This window comes from Lipotes vexillifer, unplaced genomic scaffold (assembly GCF_000442215.2).
Source record: "Lipotes vexillifer unplaced genomic scaffold, Lipotes_vexillifer_v1.1 scaffold180, whole genome shotgun sequence".
NCBI lineage: Eukaryota > Metazoa > Chordata > Mammalia > Artiodactyla > Lipotidae > Lipotes > Lipotes vexillifer.
In genome coordinates, this window is record NW_006796149.1 from 475,308 (window position 1) to 490,478 (window position 15,171).

Here is a 15,171-nt window from a genome sequence, read left to right on the forward strand (position 1 = left end):
AACAAGCAGTGTGTACGAAACTGTGGCCAGATTGACCCTTTCCTTACAATGCTTCCACATGGTGCAATTTCAGTCTAATTAGAGCCATCTATGCAAATGAGATGGAAAAACAGACAGCCAGGTTACGATTAACAAGGAGGCAACACAGTGCAGAGGCATGTTGTGCTTGCTTATGCACAGCTGCTGAATGAGGGGACTGGGACCAGGTGATCTATGAGGGTTTGTCACCTCAGCAATTCCTCTGTTGCACACCAAGAACAACAAAACAGGGCTTCCCTGGTGGCGCAGTGGTTGAGAGCCTGCCTGCCGATGCAGGGGACACGGGTTCGTGCCCTGGTCCGGGAAGATCCCACATGCCGCGGAGCGGCTGGGCCCATGGGCCATGGTCGCTAGGCCTGCGCATCCGGAGCCTGTGCTCCACAACGGGAGAGGCCATAGCAGTGAGAGGCTCGCGTACAGCAAAAAAAAAAAAAAAAGAACAACAAAATAGCAAAGCCTGGCCATCTCCAAGAGGACTTCGTAACCCCACAGAACGGGAACCCCTCACCATTAGGCTGGCCTTGTCCACTTCACTGCAGGCTCAAAGGGCTTACTAAAACCTAGGACCCAGCCCCTACATTCAAAGAACATGAACTGGGGGTCAAGAAGCTCACGGAGTCAGAGGTTGCGTGTTATAAGGGCCTACTTGGATTGTCCCAAAATCTCCACAGAAGTTCCTGATTTTGTCCTGATCCTCTGCAACACTCCTTGGATCAGAATGGAATCTCTGGACAAGCCTAGGATAATATTATCATCACATTGATGTGCTTGAATCCTATCACTCCACATCCAGCCCCATTGGAAAGCTGTGGATAAAGGCCCAGAGCCCAGAGCCACATGCAAAAGAGCAAAATGGTTAAAGGGCTCTAGAGTCAGAGGACCTGGGTTCAAATCCAAATCCACTCTTTGCTGTGTGACCCTGGGCAAGTAACTTAACTTCTCTAGGCTTTGGTTACCCCCAGTAAAATGGGGACACCAAGAGTACTTATTTCACAGGGTTTATATAGAATTAAGATAATGCTTCTGCAACACTTAGTAACATGTCCAGGACAAAATAAGTGTTCAACAAATGTTTGCTAAGGAAAACAGAGACCCACCTGGAAATTATCTCTGCTCTCTGACAACAGATATTACTTTGATTGATGAGAGAAGAAATACCCAGGTGTTACAAGGTTCCTAAAAAGAAGCCTGGTCTCAGTGTCTGCTCTGGAATCAGGCATGTCAAGGATTGTTCTGAATGCAAGAACAATGGCAGATTATAGTTGACAGTCAGTCAGCCTCTAAGACTGACTCCCAAACAAGAAAAGAACAAAGACCCCATCCTGTAGACTCTGGGCACTAGACCAGGCAGGGAAGGCATACATCCTTGGAGAAAGGAGAACCAGAGCAGTACCAGGGACACAGGATGGTGACTGGAGCTTTGAGTTTGATACCACAGTGTCACTGAACTTCTCTCTCCTCCCAGTTTAGCCTGACTTCGTATCAAGCATTAATTGTGGGTAAAATGCAAAGAGCATAACTTTAAAAGCACAGGATGAAATTAAGAGTGTGCTGACCAGGTTTGGAAGCTTAAGAAAAAACATTTCAATACTTTTTAAATGAAAGCCCTTATCTCTGCCATCATGGGACAACCACTGGATAGAAAGCAGTCAGGACCAAGCTAAGACAACCAACTCATCCAGGGTGATGTCAAGAGGGATGACAGCATGCCCCCACGATTAGGGAAAAAACAGCAGGGAGACTGCAGTGGAGGAGATGGGACAGACTGAGGAGGGAAAACTCTGCAAGTAGAAGGTCACAATAATACTTGAGTGAACAGCTAAATTTGATGTTCACAACAAGCTATGAGTTAGAGCTGGTATTTTTCCATCTTGCAGATGTGAAATCAGGGATTCATGGGGGGAAAATGCCTAAAGTTACATCACTAGAAAATAGAAAAGCAAATCTAGATCTTTTGAGTCCATGCCTCTTTCTGTCATTTGCAAGTGCTCAGCAGATGGAATCTAATATACCTACAATGTGTCTACAATGATGCAATGGCATCGTCTTCATTATTTTTACTATTATCACTAATATTACATCATAAGATCTTTTAGATGAACAAAATATGTATGAGCTCTGTCTTCCAGGAGCATGTCATTTAATAAATAAGGTAAGTATACAAATAACTCTCTCCTGGAACCTAAATGAGGTTGGCTTGAGCCACCTTCCAAGGTTTAACTCTGCACCCAAGATTTCTGTCACTTTCAGTGGGTCATTGATGTGGTCATGCCTGGCTCCAGGCTCTTGCTTTGCTTCCTAAGCTGGCTCAGTTTGGTACCACTGCAACAGAGACATGAAACTCAGTCCTCTCTGATATTTTCACACAAACGTACATGACCATACACCAAAAAGATTTCTGGTTATAGTTTAATTTACCGTGGGTTTACAAAGGAGAGGTTAACATCTTGTGGTGCATTCCACTTCAAACTAAATTGTAGGTTCAGGTTAGACATTAGATTTCTCTGTTAATATACCTTTAGCTAACCAAGCATCTAGGAACTTCAGCTAGCCACTTGACCCCCGAGTAAACCCAGCCACAGTACATGTCTTCTTGGCTTCTAACTGCACACAAAACCCCTCTCACTTCTCTGTCCTCTCTCTCTCCTTCCATTTTTCTTCTCAAAAGTTCAAAGACGTTCATCTCATTGTCTCCTTCAAGAGTATACCCATCACCTTTGTTCTCCTGGCTCCTGCGGAAGCCAGCACCATTTTCTTCCTACATGTGCCTTATCTATATATCAGTGTGTTTACCTCCCTAAGGGTTATTCCAGTGCCAGCTGTTAAAGTAATCCACTAAATACCTTGCTACAGCTGTATTATTACAAGGTTGTTGTGATAAACCCAAGAAGATAAAATAGAGTTTTTTGATAGAAAGATTACTTCCAGTTACAGATACTGATGAAATCTTAAGTGAGGAGGTTGGATTTAAAAAGGGCATTCCAGGCAAAGGGGACAGCATGGGCAAAGAAGAGGTACAGGTATATGTCAGGGGAAAATGCTTGTTTCAGGACCCAGAACTAAAGGGGTAGAAATGAGAAAAAAGATTGGGAAAGCACACTGGAGCCAGAATGTGGAGGCTGAAAGAGATCTTGGATCCATTCTATAGGAAACGAGAAGCTATCTTTGAGCAGGAAATTATTTTACAACCTCAGGGTAGAGACAAGAAATATAGACGATCACTTATCAGCACATAAATAACTCTCCACACTAGCAACAAATGTGTATTCAGAACAAAAGAAGACCACAGAGTTCAGGTTCAACATTTCTCCAGACCATTTCCTTGACCCTTTAGGAAGCTCCTTAACTGTGATGTGACCAGGAGGTGCGAAGCAGGGGGAAGAGGATGGCTCTCTTGTGTCTGCTGTGTTGTCTGTCAATAATTTTGATTATCTACTAATTAAGATTTTGCAGTTGATAGTTTTCCTCTGTTTTAAAATAGAATAGGGGATCTCACCCCTGTGACACTCCCAACTGTGAACAGATTTTGACCAAGAACAGCCAGTTGTGAAGGTGTCTTAGGAAGAATATTTAGGGAGGGAGGGCAGTCTGGCTATTTGTACACAGACTAGATGGGACATATTTGGGATTAAACCTGGTTCTGCTATTTACTAGCCATGTGACCTCGAGCAAGTCAATTAAACTCTCTGGGAGGACCAAACAAAATAAACTTGCAGCCCAGATTAAGCGTGTGAGCCTCTGGCAAACAGATTCAAAGAGATTATGTATGGAAAGTAGCTGGCACATATTAAATGATCAATAAATAAAAGCTATCATCATCACCATCATCATTTTATTCTTCTTACTCCAGGATGCTGGGGAGTTGTGCTAAAATGCAGTGTCTGGCTCTCTCTGACTGTGCTCTCCTGGGCACCAGGATCCTTACATAAACCACCTTAGTGTGCTGCCTCATCCTGGCCTTGTCAATGAAGAGATATGGCTGACGCCACCTCTGCTGAACTTTCCCTGGCAGCTTGACCCTCCTGTCTGGCCACCACTTCATGTCCACCTCCTTCCTCTACACACCCTATTCATACTCAACTGCAAATTTTACTGAAAAGACCTCTGCCTCCTCTCTGCTTAGCCAAACCCAATTCTGCTGCAAACATGAACAGGGCCAGGTGCTGTAAGGAAGAGTTAAATAAATGAGACCCAGGTCTATCCTCAAGGGGCCTGCAAATTGGCAATGACGGCGTCTTATTCATCTCTTTGCCTCTAAATCCTGACACAAAGTAAGAACCCTATGACTGTTGTTGTTATTATTGTCGCTGGCTGTTTCTGTCACTGTTTTTGTTATTATTTAAATGCTTGTTAAATGTAACTAGTAAATTAGTATGTTAACTTCAGTACAACTTTACCTCCAATATGGAACTTTTATAACACTGGAGCATAATACAAAGGGTAAAGCAGATAAGCAAAGTATAAGCTAAACATGCCTTTAAATAGACTTTTACTGGTACATTTTAGAGGTGCTATTTGATTGGGAAGTACTGTAGCTAATGAGCCAAATATTAGAATCAGTACAGTAAGCTTATTGGAGCCAAATATCAGAGATAATGTCAGAAGTGGGGGAACCAGATCAAATTTTTAAAATAGTCAAATAAATCCATAAAATAAAAAATAATAAATATTAAATAAATAAATCCATAAAATAGAGATATTTTATGACTGCACCTTCATTTTGCTTCTCACACACCAAAAGGTACTGTTTCTCACTATCTCTTTAGCTCAGTACAGGTGCTGTGGACTTACACAAGACTGGATACTGAGACAATTCTCCAGTTCTGGTTAGAATGATCTCTCTGTGTTGCTCAGACCTTCGCATGATATAAAATTCTTTTAAAAAGGGTCAAAGATAAAGCCACCAGAAAAAATGTTACCATTAAGTTCTCTGACGTCACAGATAATGGTTATAAGGTCCTTGGATGTCTTGTCTTGACCTGAAATGTCAAGGTAAAAATGAGGATTCCTGAAATGTTAATCTATGAAGGAACAAGTCACAAAATATAAATGGTGGCGTCATCCTCCTGGCATTACTTTGAGTGGCTTCATAACAAGGGCTTGGTCAGTAATGATCTTTGGAAAGAACGCTGAACCCAGATTTTAATATCAGCATCACACTAGAAGCTAAATTATCTTGGGCAAATCATTTACTCTCTGGGCTTTGTTTCTGTGCCTGAAAAATGAAGGGATTCACCCTGGCGACTCTGTACCTTCCTCCCAGTTTTTGATTCTCTGCTGCCTGTGGAGCCTAAGAAGTTCATTCCCCTGAGAAGCTTGCTCCAGGAGGAACAGATATTGTCACAATTTGTATTTTCTGTGACTTTCCCTTTGTTCTCTGCTAGCTGGAAATTTCTGAGACTGATTTTGCTGCAGGCAAAACCATGGGAAAGGAAGGAAGCACTCACAGGAGTTTTGACCAAGGGCACTTAGAAGCTAAAAAAATTAAAATGTGAGAAAAAATATATAATGAGCCCAGGATAACACAGCCATGGACCTTCTAATGAGGCAATTGTGTCTGAAAAACATTTAAGTAAAACCACACTTAGAACCAAGGAAAACATGCAGGAACAATGCATGAAGGATACTTCCATGTCCCTCATCTCTGGGTGATACTAATATCAGGAAAGATATAGCTACAACTAAAACTTAACAAAACTTAGCAAATCTAGCCTTACTCTATGAAAACCCTGAATTAAAACTGCTTTTAAATCTTTCCTACAAACTAAAAAATACATGGTTCTGCTGATGAGGAACTATGAAGAAGTCAAATTAGTGCTTAAATATTGGGACTTAAACACTTTAAAATTTAACCACATATTGAATAGCAAGAGTTCATTTGAAATAATACCAGAAATAAATTATATGAAGGATTTTTCCTGATAAATGTCAAGACATTATTCACATGTTCTTCACAGTATGGCTTTAAATTAGAGTTTAACATGGTAGTGTATGGACATACGTACATCTGCTTTTCAGTGCAGATAAATCTGTTTTGTATAACAAGGCACCATTATTATGCCTTCTGATTTATAACATCCAATGTCCTTTTTTTGATAAATGTTTATCATATAATGATTAAGAAGAAAAGAAGTCAGATAAAGCTGGTTTGAATTACAGCTCTGCCACTTATTAGCTGAGAACTGAGTGACTTTGGACAACATACTTTACCTCCTGGAGCTTCAATTTCTACATCTGTAAAACAAGGATGTAATGGTGCCCTCCTCATGGAGTTTTTGAGAAAGGGCTTAGACCCTAAAATATAGGACATGCTCAATTGTTTTTATCTTTTTGATTTGTAACTTGCATGTACATGGTCCTGGGAGATTAAAAATTAAGTGCCAAAAGGTTGTTTGCATGTCCATTTGTTTGTGAGTTCCAAATGACTTAGAGGTGTTTAAGCATGTTGGCTCTGTATGAATTCAGAGTAGAGGTGGTTAGGGGAAGCTGCTAAGAACTACTGGGGCCAAGACAGCCCTTTCATCCAGGTAGGAGATAGTAATAGCAGCAAGCCATCATTCCAGCTGCAACACTAGGAAAAAGGAAAAGACCTTCCTGTGTGAACTGAGATTGTTAGCTATTTTCTTCCCTGAGGACATAAGTTCAATCTGGTATGAGCCGAGGACCACCTTGACATAGGCAAAGGGACACTGTTAGTGGCGAGAAAAGTCAGCCCAGCTTTTGATAGTCACATGAGTTGGCATAACAGATGAAATCCAAAACAGCCCCAAATGCATGATCATTTTTCCCATAAGGCATTTGCCAAGTGCAGAGGCAGGAGGAGGCAGGGGTGGGGTAGAAATACTGAATGAAATCCCCATACCACAATTCTTAGGCAACAAAATTCCACTAGAGCTAGTGCTCTGTAACAAGCATACCATAGATCTCATCCTTGAGACATCTGAAAACAGAAGACAGAATTTAACCAAAGCTGCTACCCAACCCTAACTAACATAGATAAAATCTGATTAGATTGGGGTGATTAACACATCAATCTAGCTGCCAGAGGAAAAGACAAATACTCCCTGTCAAAAATAATATTGCTTCTTTTATATACAATGCATGTGTGACACCCAATCAAACATTACAAGGCATGTGAACAGGCATGAAAAAAGTGGCTAGTAACCAAGAGAAAAAAGAGACGATAGAATCAGGCTTGCATATGACCCAGATATTAGAGTTAGGAGACAAAAACTTTAAAAGAACATAATAAATCTAATAAATGTGTTCATGAAAATGGAAGAAAGATGAGAAAAAGATAACACAGAATTACATCTATTAAAAAAATAAAAAATGGAAATTCTACAACTGAACAAATACCTGAAATTAAGTACTCATGAGTGGGTCTGACGACAGACCAGGAGTTGAAGACAGTGTTAGTGAAATCAAAGACAGGTCAATTAAAATTTTCTAAAATGGAGAGAGACCTTCAAGATGGTGGAGGGGTAAGATGTGGACATCACCTTCCCCACAAATACATCAGAAATACATCTACGTGTGGAACAACTGCTACAGAACACCTACTGAATGCTGGCAGAAGACCTGAGACCTTCCAAACGTCAAGAAACTCCCCACGTACCTGGGTAGGGCAAAAGAAAAGAGAAATAACAGAGACAAAAGAATAGGGATGGGACCTGCACCTCTGGGAGGGAGCTGTGAAGGAGCAAAAGTTTCCACACTCTAGGAAGCCCCTTCGCTGCTGGAGACAGGGGGTTGGGTGGTGGGGGAGCTTCAGACCCACGGAGGAGAGCGCAGCAACAGGGGAGCGGAGGGCAAAGCGGAGAGACTCTCACACAGAGGATCGGGGCCGACCAGCACTCACCAGCCGAGAGGCTTGTCTGCTCACCCAACAGGGCGGGCGGGGCTGGGTGCTGAGGCTCAGGCTTCAGAGGTCAGATCCAGGGAAAGGACTTGGGTTGGCTGTGTGAACACATCATGAAGGGGGCTAGTGTGCCATAGCTAGCCAGGAGGGAGTCCAGGAAAATGTCTGGAGCTGCCTAAGAGGCAAGAGAGGGTCGTTTCTGGGTGCGCGACGAGAGGGGATTCAGAGCACCACCTAATCAAGCTCCAGAGACGAGCGAGAGCCGCAGCTATCAGCGCAGACACCAGAGACAGGCAGGAAACGCTAAGGCTGCTGCTGAAGCCACCAAGAAACCTGTGTGCATGCACAGGTCACTATCCACATCTCCCCTCCAGGGAGGCTGTGTAGCCCGCCACTGCCAGGGTCCTGTAATCCAGGGACAACTTCCCCGGGAGAACACATGGCGCACCTCAGGCTGTTGCAATATCATGCTGGCCTCTGCAGCCACAGGCTCGCCCTGCATTCTGTACCCCTCCCTCCCCGCAGCCTGAGTGAGCCAGAGGCCCCTAACCAGCTGCCACTTAAACCCTGTCCTCTCTGAGCAATGAACAGATGCCCTCAGGTGACCTACACACAGAGGCGGGGCCAAATATAAAGCTGAACCACAGGAGCTGTGCGAACAAAGAAGAGAAAGGGAAATCTCTCCCAGCAGCCTCAGGAGCAGTAGATTAAATCTCCACAATCAACTTGATGTACCACGCATCTGTGGAATACCTGAAGAGACAACGCATCATCCCAAATTGAGGTGGACTTTGGGAGCAGCGATATACATATTTGTTTCCTTTTACTCTTTTTGTGAGTGTGTATGTTATGCTTCTTTGTGTGATTTTGCCTGTATAACTTCACTTTTACCATATGTCCTGGGGTGCTGTCTGTCCATTTTGTTTGCTTTGTTTTCTTTTTTTAGTATAGTTTTTAGCACTTGTTATCATTGGTGGATTTTTTTTTTTTTTTTGGGTTTGGTTGCTCTATTCTTTTTTTTTCTTTTCTTTTTTTATACTTTAAATTGTTAAAAAATTTTTAATAATTATTTTTTATTTTAATAACTTTATTTTATTTTACTTTTCTTTCTTTCTTTTTTTCTCCCTTTTCTTCTGAGCCATGTGGCTGATAGGGTCTTGGTGCTCCAACCAGGTGTCAGGCCAGTGCCTCTGAGGTGGGAGAGCTGAGTTTAGGACATTGGTCCACCAGACGCCTCCCGGCTCAACATAATATCAAACGGCAAAAGCTCTCCGAGTGATCTCCACCTCAACGTTAAGACCCAGCTCCACTCAACGACCAGCAACCTACAGTGCTGGACACTACGCCAAACAACTAGCAAGACAGGAACACAAACCCACCCATCAGCAGAGAGGCTGCCTAAAATAATAAGGTCACAGACACCCCAAACCATACCACTGGATGTGGTTCTGCCCACCAGAAAGACAAGATCCAGCCTCATCAACCAGAACACAGGCACCAGTCCCCTCCACCAGGAAGCCTACACAACCCACTGAACCAACCTTAGCCACTGGGGGCAGACACCAAAAACAATGGGAACTACGAACCTGCAGCCTGAGAAAAGGAGACCCCAAACACAGTAAGTTAAGCAAAATGAGAAGACAGAGAGATATGCAACAAATGAAGGCACAAAGTAAAAACCCACCAGACCAAACAAATGAAGAGGAAATATGCAGCCTACCTGAAAAAGAACTCAGAGTAATGATAGCAAAGATGATCCAAAATCTTGGAAATAGAATGGACAAAATATAAGATACATTTAACAAGGACCTAGAAAAACTAAAGAGCAAACAAACAATGATGAACAACACAATAAATGAAATTTAAAATTCTCTAGAAGGAATCAATAGCAGAATAACTGAGGCAGAAGAACGGATAAGTGACCTGGAAGATAAAATAGTGGAAATAACTACTGCAGAGCAGAATAAAGAAAAAAGAATGAAAAGAATTGAGGACAGTCTCAGAGACCTCTGAGACAACATTAAATGTACCAACATTCGAATTACAGGGGTCCCATAAGAAGAAGAGAAAAAGAAAGGGACTGAAAAAAATTTGAAGAGATTATAGATGACAACTTCCCTAATATGGGAAAGGAAACAGTCAATCAGGTCCAGGAAGGGCAGAGAGTCCCATACAGGATAAACCCAAGGAGAAACATGCCAAGACACATATTAATCAAACTATCAAAATTAAATATAAAGAAAAAATATTAAAAGCAGCAAGGGAAAAACAAAAAAATAACATACAAGGGAATCCCTATAATGTTATCAGCTGATCTTTCAGCAGAAACTCTGCAAGCCAGAGGAGAGTGGCAGGACATATTTAAAGTAATGATGGAAAAAACCTACAACCAAGATTACTCTACCCAGCAAGGATCTCATTCAGATTTGATGGAGAAAATAAAACTTTTAACAGACAAGCAAAAGCTAAGAGAATTCAGCACCACCAAACCAGCTTTACAACAAATGCTAATCAGCACCACCAAACCACATTTAAAACAAATGCTAAAGGAACTTCCCTAGGAAGGAAACACAAGAGAAGGAAAAGACCTACAATAACAAACCCAAAACAATTAAGAAAATGGTGACAGGAACATACATATCAATGGTTACCTTAAATGTAAATGGATTAAATGCTCCAACCAAAAGACATAGACTGGCTGAATGGATATAAAAACAAGACCCATATATATGCTGTCTACAAGACACCCACTTCAGACCTAGGGACACGTACAGACTGAAAGTGAGGGGATGGAAAAAGATATTCCATGAAAATGGAAATCAAAAGAAAGCTGGAGTAGCGATTCTCATATCAGACAAAATAGACTTTAAAATAAACACTATTACAAAAGACAAAGAAGGACACTACATAATGATCAAGGGATCAATCCAAGAAGAAGATACAACAACTATAAATATTTATCCACCCAACACAGGAGTACCTCAATACATAAGGCAAATGTTAACAGCCATAAAAGGGGGAATCGACAGCAACACAATCATAGTAGCGGACTTTAACACCCCACTTTCGCCAACGGACAGATCATCCACAATTAAAATAAATAAGGAAACACAAGCTTTAAATGATACATTAAACAAGATGGACTTAATTGATATTTATAGGACATTCCATCCAAAAACAACAGAATACACATTTTTCTCAAGTGCTCATGGAACATTCTCCAGGATAGATCATATCTTGGGTCACAAATCAAGGCTTGGTAAATTTAAGAAAATTGAAAGTGAATCAGGTATCTTTTCTGACCACAATGCTATGACACTAGATATCAATTACAAGAAAACATCTATAAAAAATACAAATACATGGAGGCTAAACATTACACTACTAAATAACAAAGATATTACTGAAGAAATCAAAAAGGAAATCAAAAAACACCTAGAAACAAATGACAATGAAAACACCATGACCCAACTTATGGGATGCAGCAAAAGCAGTTCTAACAGGGAAGTTTATAGGAACACAAGCCTACCTCAAGAAACAAGAAACAACTCAAATAAACAACCTAGCCTTACACCTAAAGCAATTAGAGAATGAAGAACAAAAAAACCCCAAAGGTAGCAGAAGGAAGAAAATCATAAAGATTAGATCAGAAACAAATGAAAAAGAAATGAAGGAAACTATAGCAAAGATCAATACAACTAAAAGCTGGTTCTTTGAGAAGATAAACAAAATTAATAAACCATTAGCCAGACTCATCAATAAAAAAAGGGATGACTCAAATCAACAGAATTAGAAATGAAAAAGGAGAAGGAACAACTGACACTGGAGAAATACAAAGGATCATGAGAGATTACTACAAGCAACTCTATGCCAATAAAATGGACAACCTGGAAGAAATGGACAAATTTTTAGAAAAGCACAACCTTCCGAGATTGAACCAGGAAGAAACAGAAAATATAAACAGACCAGTCACAAGCACTGAAACTGAAACTGTGATTAAAAATCTTCCAACAAACAAAAGCCCAGGACCAGATGGCTTCACAGGTGAACTCTATCAAATATTTAGAGAAGAGCTAACACCTATCCTTCTCAAACTCTTCCAAAATATAGCAGAGGGAGGAACCCTCCCAAACTCATTCTACAAGACCACCATCACCGTGATACCAAAACCAGACAAAAATGTGACAAAGAAAGAAAACTACAGGCCAATACCATTGATGAATACAGATGTACAAATCCTCAACAAAATACTAGCAAACAGAATCCAGCAGTACATTAAAAGGATCATACACCATGCTCAAGTGGGATTTATCCCAGGAATGCAAGGATTCTTCAATATACGCAAATCCATCAATGTGGTACACCATATTAACAAACTGAAGGATAAAAACCATATGATCATCTCAATACATGCAGAAGAAGCTTTCAACAAAATTCAACAACAATTTATGATAAAAACGCTCCAGAAAGTAGGCATAGAAGGAACTTACCTCAACATAATAAAGGCCATATATGACAAACCCACAGCCAACATCGTTCTCCGTGGTGAAAACCCGAAACCATTTCCACTAAGATCAGGAACAAGATAAGGTTGCCCACTCTCACCACTATTATTCAACATAGTTTTGGAAGTTTTAGCCACAGCAATCAGAGAAGAAAAAGAAATAAAAGGAATCCAAATCGGAAAAGAAGAAGTAAAGCTGTCACTGTTTGCAGATGACATGATACTATACATAGAGAATCCTAAAGATGCCACCAGAAAACTACTAGAGCTAGTCAATGAATTTGGTAAAGTAGCAGGATACAAAATTAATGCACAGAAATCTCTTGCATTCCTATACACTAATGATGAAAAATCTGAAAGAGAAATTAAGGAAACACCCCCATTTACCACTGCAACAAAAAGAATAAAATACCTAGGAATAAACCTACCTAAGGAGACAAAAGACCTGTATGCAGAAAACTATAAGACACTGATGAAAGCAATTAAAGATGATACAAACAGATGGAGAGATATACCATGTTCTTGGATTGAAGAATCAACACTGTGAAAATGACTATACTACCCAAAGCAATCTACAGATTCAATGCCATCCCTATCAAACTACCAATGGAATTTTTCACAGAACTAGAGCAAAAAATTTCACAACTTGTATGGAAACACAAAAGACCCCGAATAGCCAAAGCAATCTTAAGAAAGAAAAACAGAGCTGAAGGAATCAGGCTCCCTGACTTCAGACTATACTACAAAGCTACAGTAATCAAGACAGTATGGTACTGGCACAAAAACAGAAAGATGGATCAATGGAACAGGATGGAAAGCTCAGAGATAAACCCACGCACATACGGTCACCTTATTTTTGATAAAGGAGACAAGAATATACAATGGAGAAGAGACAGCCTCTTCAATAAGTGGTGCTGGGAAAACTAGAGGGTTACATGTAAAAGAATGAAATTAGAACACTCCCTAACACCATACACAAAACTAAACTCAAAATGGATTAAAGACCTAAACGTAAGGCCAGACACTATAAAACTCTTAGAGGAAACCATAGGCAGAACACTCTATGACATAAATCACAGCAATATCCTTTTTGACCCACCTTCTAGAGAAATGGATATAAAAAAAAAATAAACAAGTGGGACCTAATGAAACTTAAAAGCTTTTGCACAGCAAAGGAAACCAAAACAACACAAAAAGACAACCCTCAGAATGGGAGAAAATATTTGGAAATGAAGCAACTGACAAAGGATTAATCTCCAAAATTGACAAGCAGCTCATGCAGCTCAATATCAAAAAAACAAACAACCCAATCCAAAAATGAGCAGAAGACCTAAATAGACATTTCTCCATAGAAGATATACAGATTGCCAACAAACACATGAAAGAATGCTCAACATCACTAATCATTAGAGAAATGCAAATCAAAACTACAATGAGGTATCACCTCACACCAGTCAGAATGGCCATCATCAAAAACTCTACAAACAATAAATGTTGGAGAGGGTGTGGAGAAAAGGGAACCCTCTTGCACTGTTGGTGGGAATGTAAGTTGATACAGCCACTATGGAGAACAGTATGGAGGCTCCTTAAAAATCTAAAAATAAAACTACCATACGACCCAGCAATCCCACTACTGGGCGTATGCCCTGAGAAAACCATAATTCAAAAAGAGTCATGTACCACAATGTTCACTGCAGCACTATTTACAATAGCCAGGACATGGAAGTAACTTAAGTGTCCATCGACATATGAATGGATGAAGAAGATGTCGCACATATATACAGTGGAATATTACTCAGCCATATAAAGAAACGAAATTGAGTTATTTGTAGTGAGTTGGATGGACCTAGAGTCTGTCATACAGAGTGAAGTAAGTCAGAAAGAGAAAAACAAATACCGTATGCTAACACATATATATTGAATCTAAAAAAAAAATTTTTTTTAAATGGTTCTGAACAACCTAGGGCCAGGACAGGAATAAAGACTCAGACGTAGAGAATGGACTTGAGGACACGGGGAGGGGGAAGGGTAAGGTGGGACGAAGTGAGAGAGTGGCATGGACTTACATATACTAACAAATGTAAAATGGATAGCTGGTGGGAAGCAGCCGCATAGCACAGGGAGATCAACTTGGTGCTTTGTGTCCACCTAGAGGGGTGGGATAGGGAAGGTGGGAGGGAGACACAAGAGGGAGGAGATATGGGGATATATGTATCTGTATAGCTGATTCACTTTGTTATAAAGCAGAAACTAACACACCATTGTAAAGCAATTATACTCCAATAAAGATGTTAAAAAAAATTTTTTTTTTCTATCATGGGACTTCCCTGGTGATCCAGTGGTTAAGAGTCTGCACTTCCACTGCATGGGGCGTGGGTTTGATCACTGATTGGAGAACTGAGATCCTGCATGTTACATGCTCTGTGGCCTAAAAAATTCCAGTATGAAGCCCTAAAGTTAAAAAAAGAGGGGGGGAAGATGGAAATAACAGAAAATAACAGACATGTGGGACATAATCAAAACATACATAATTGGAGTCTGGAAGGATGGGAGAGAGAGAGAGAGAAAATGGAACAAAGCAATACTGGCAACAGATGATCACAGAATTTCCTGATTCTTCTCCTTTGTTAATGTTGTTAATTACATGAAATATATTAATTATTAATGTTAAAAAAAACCTTGTATTCTTAGAATAAATAAGCCCCATTGCAGTGCATCAGCAGCTCCCCAGTCACCTTAGCCCAGCTCCTTCTCCTGACTACTCTTT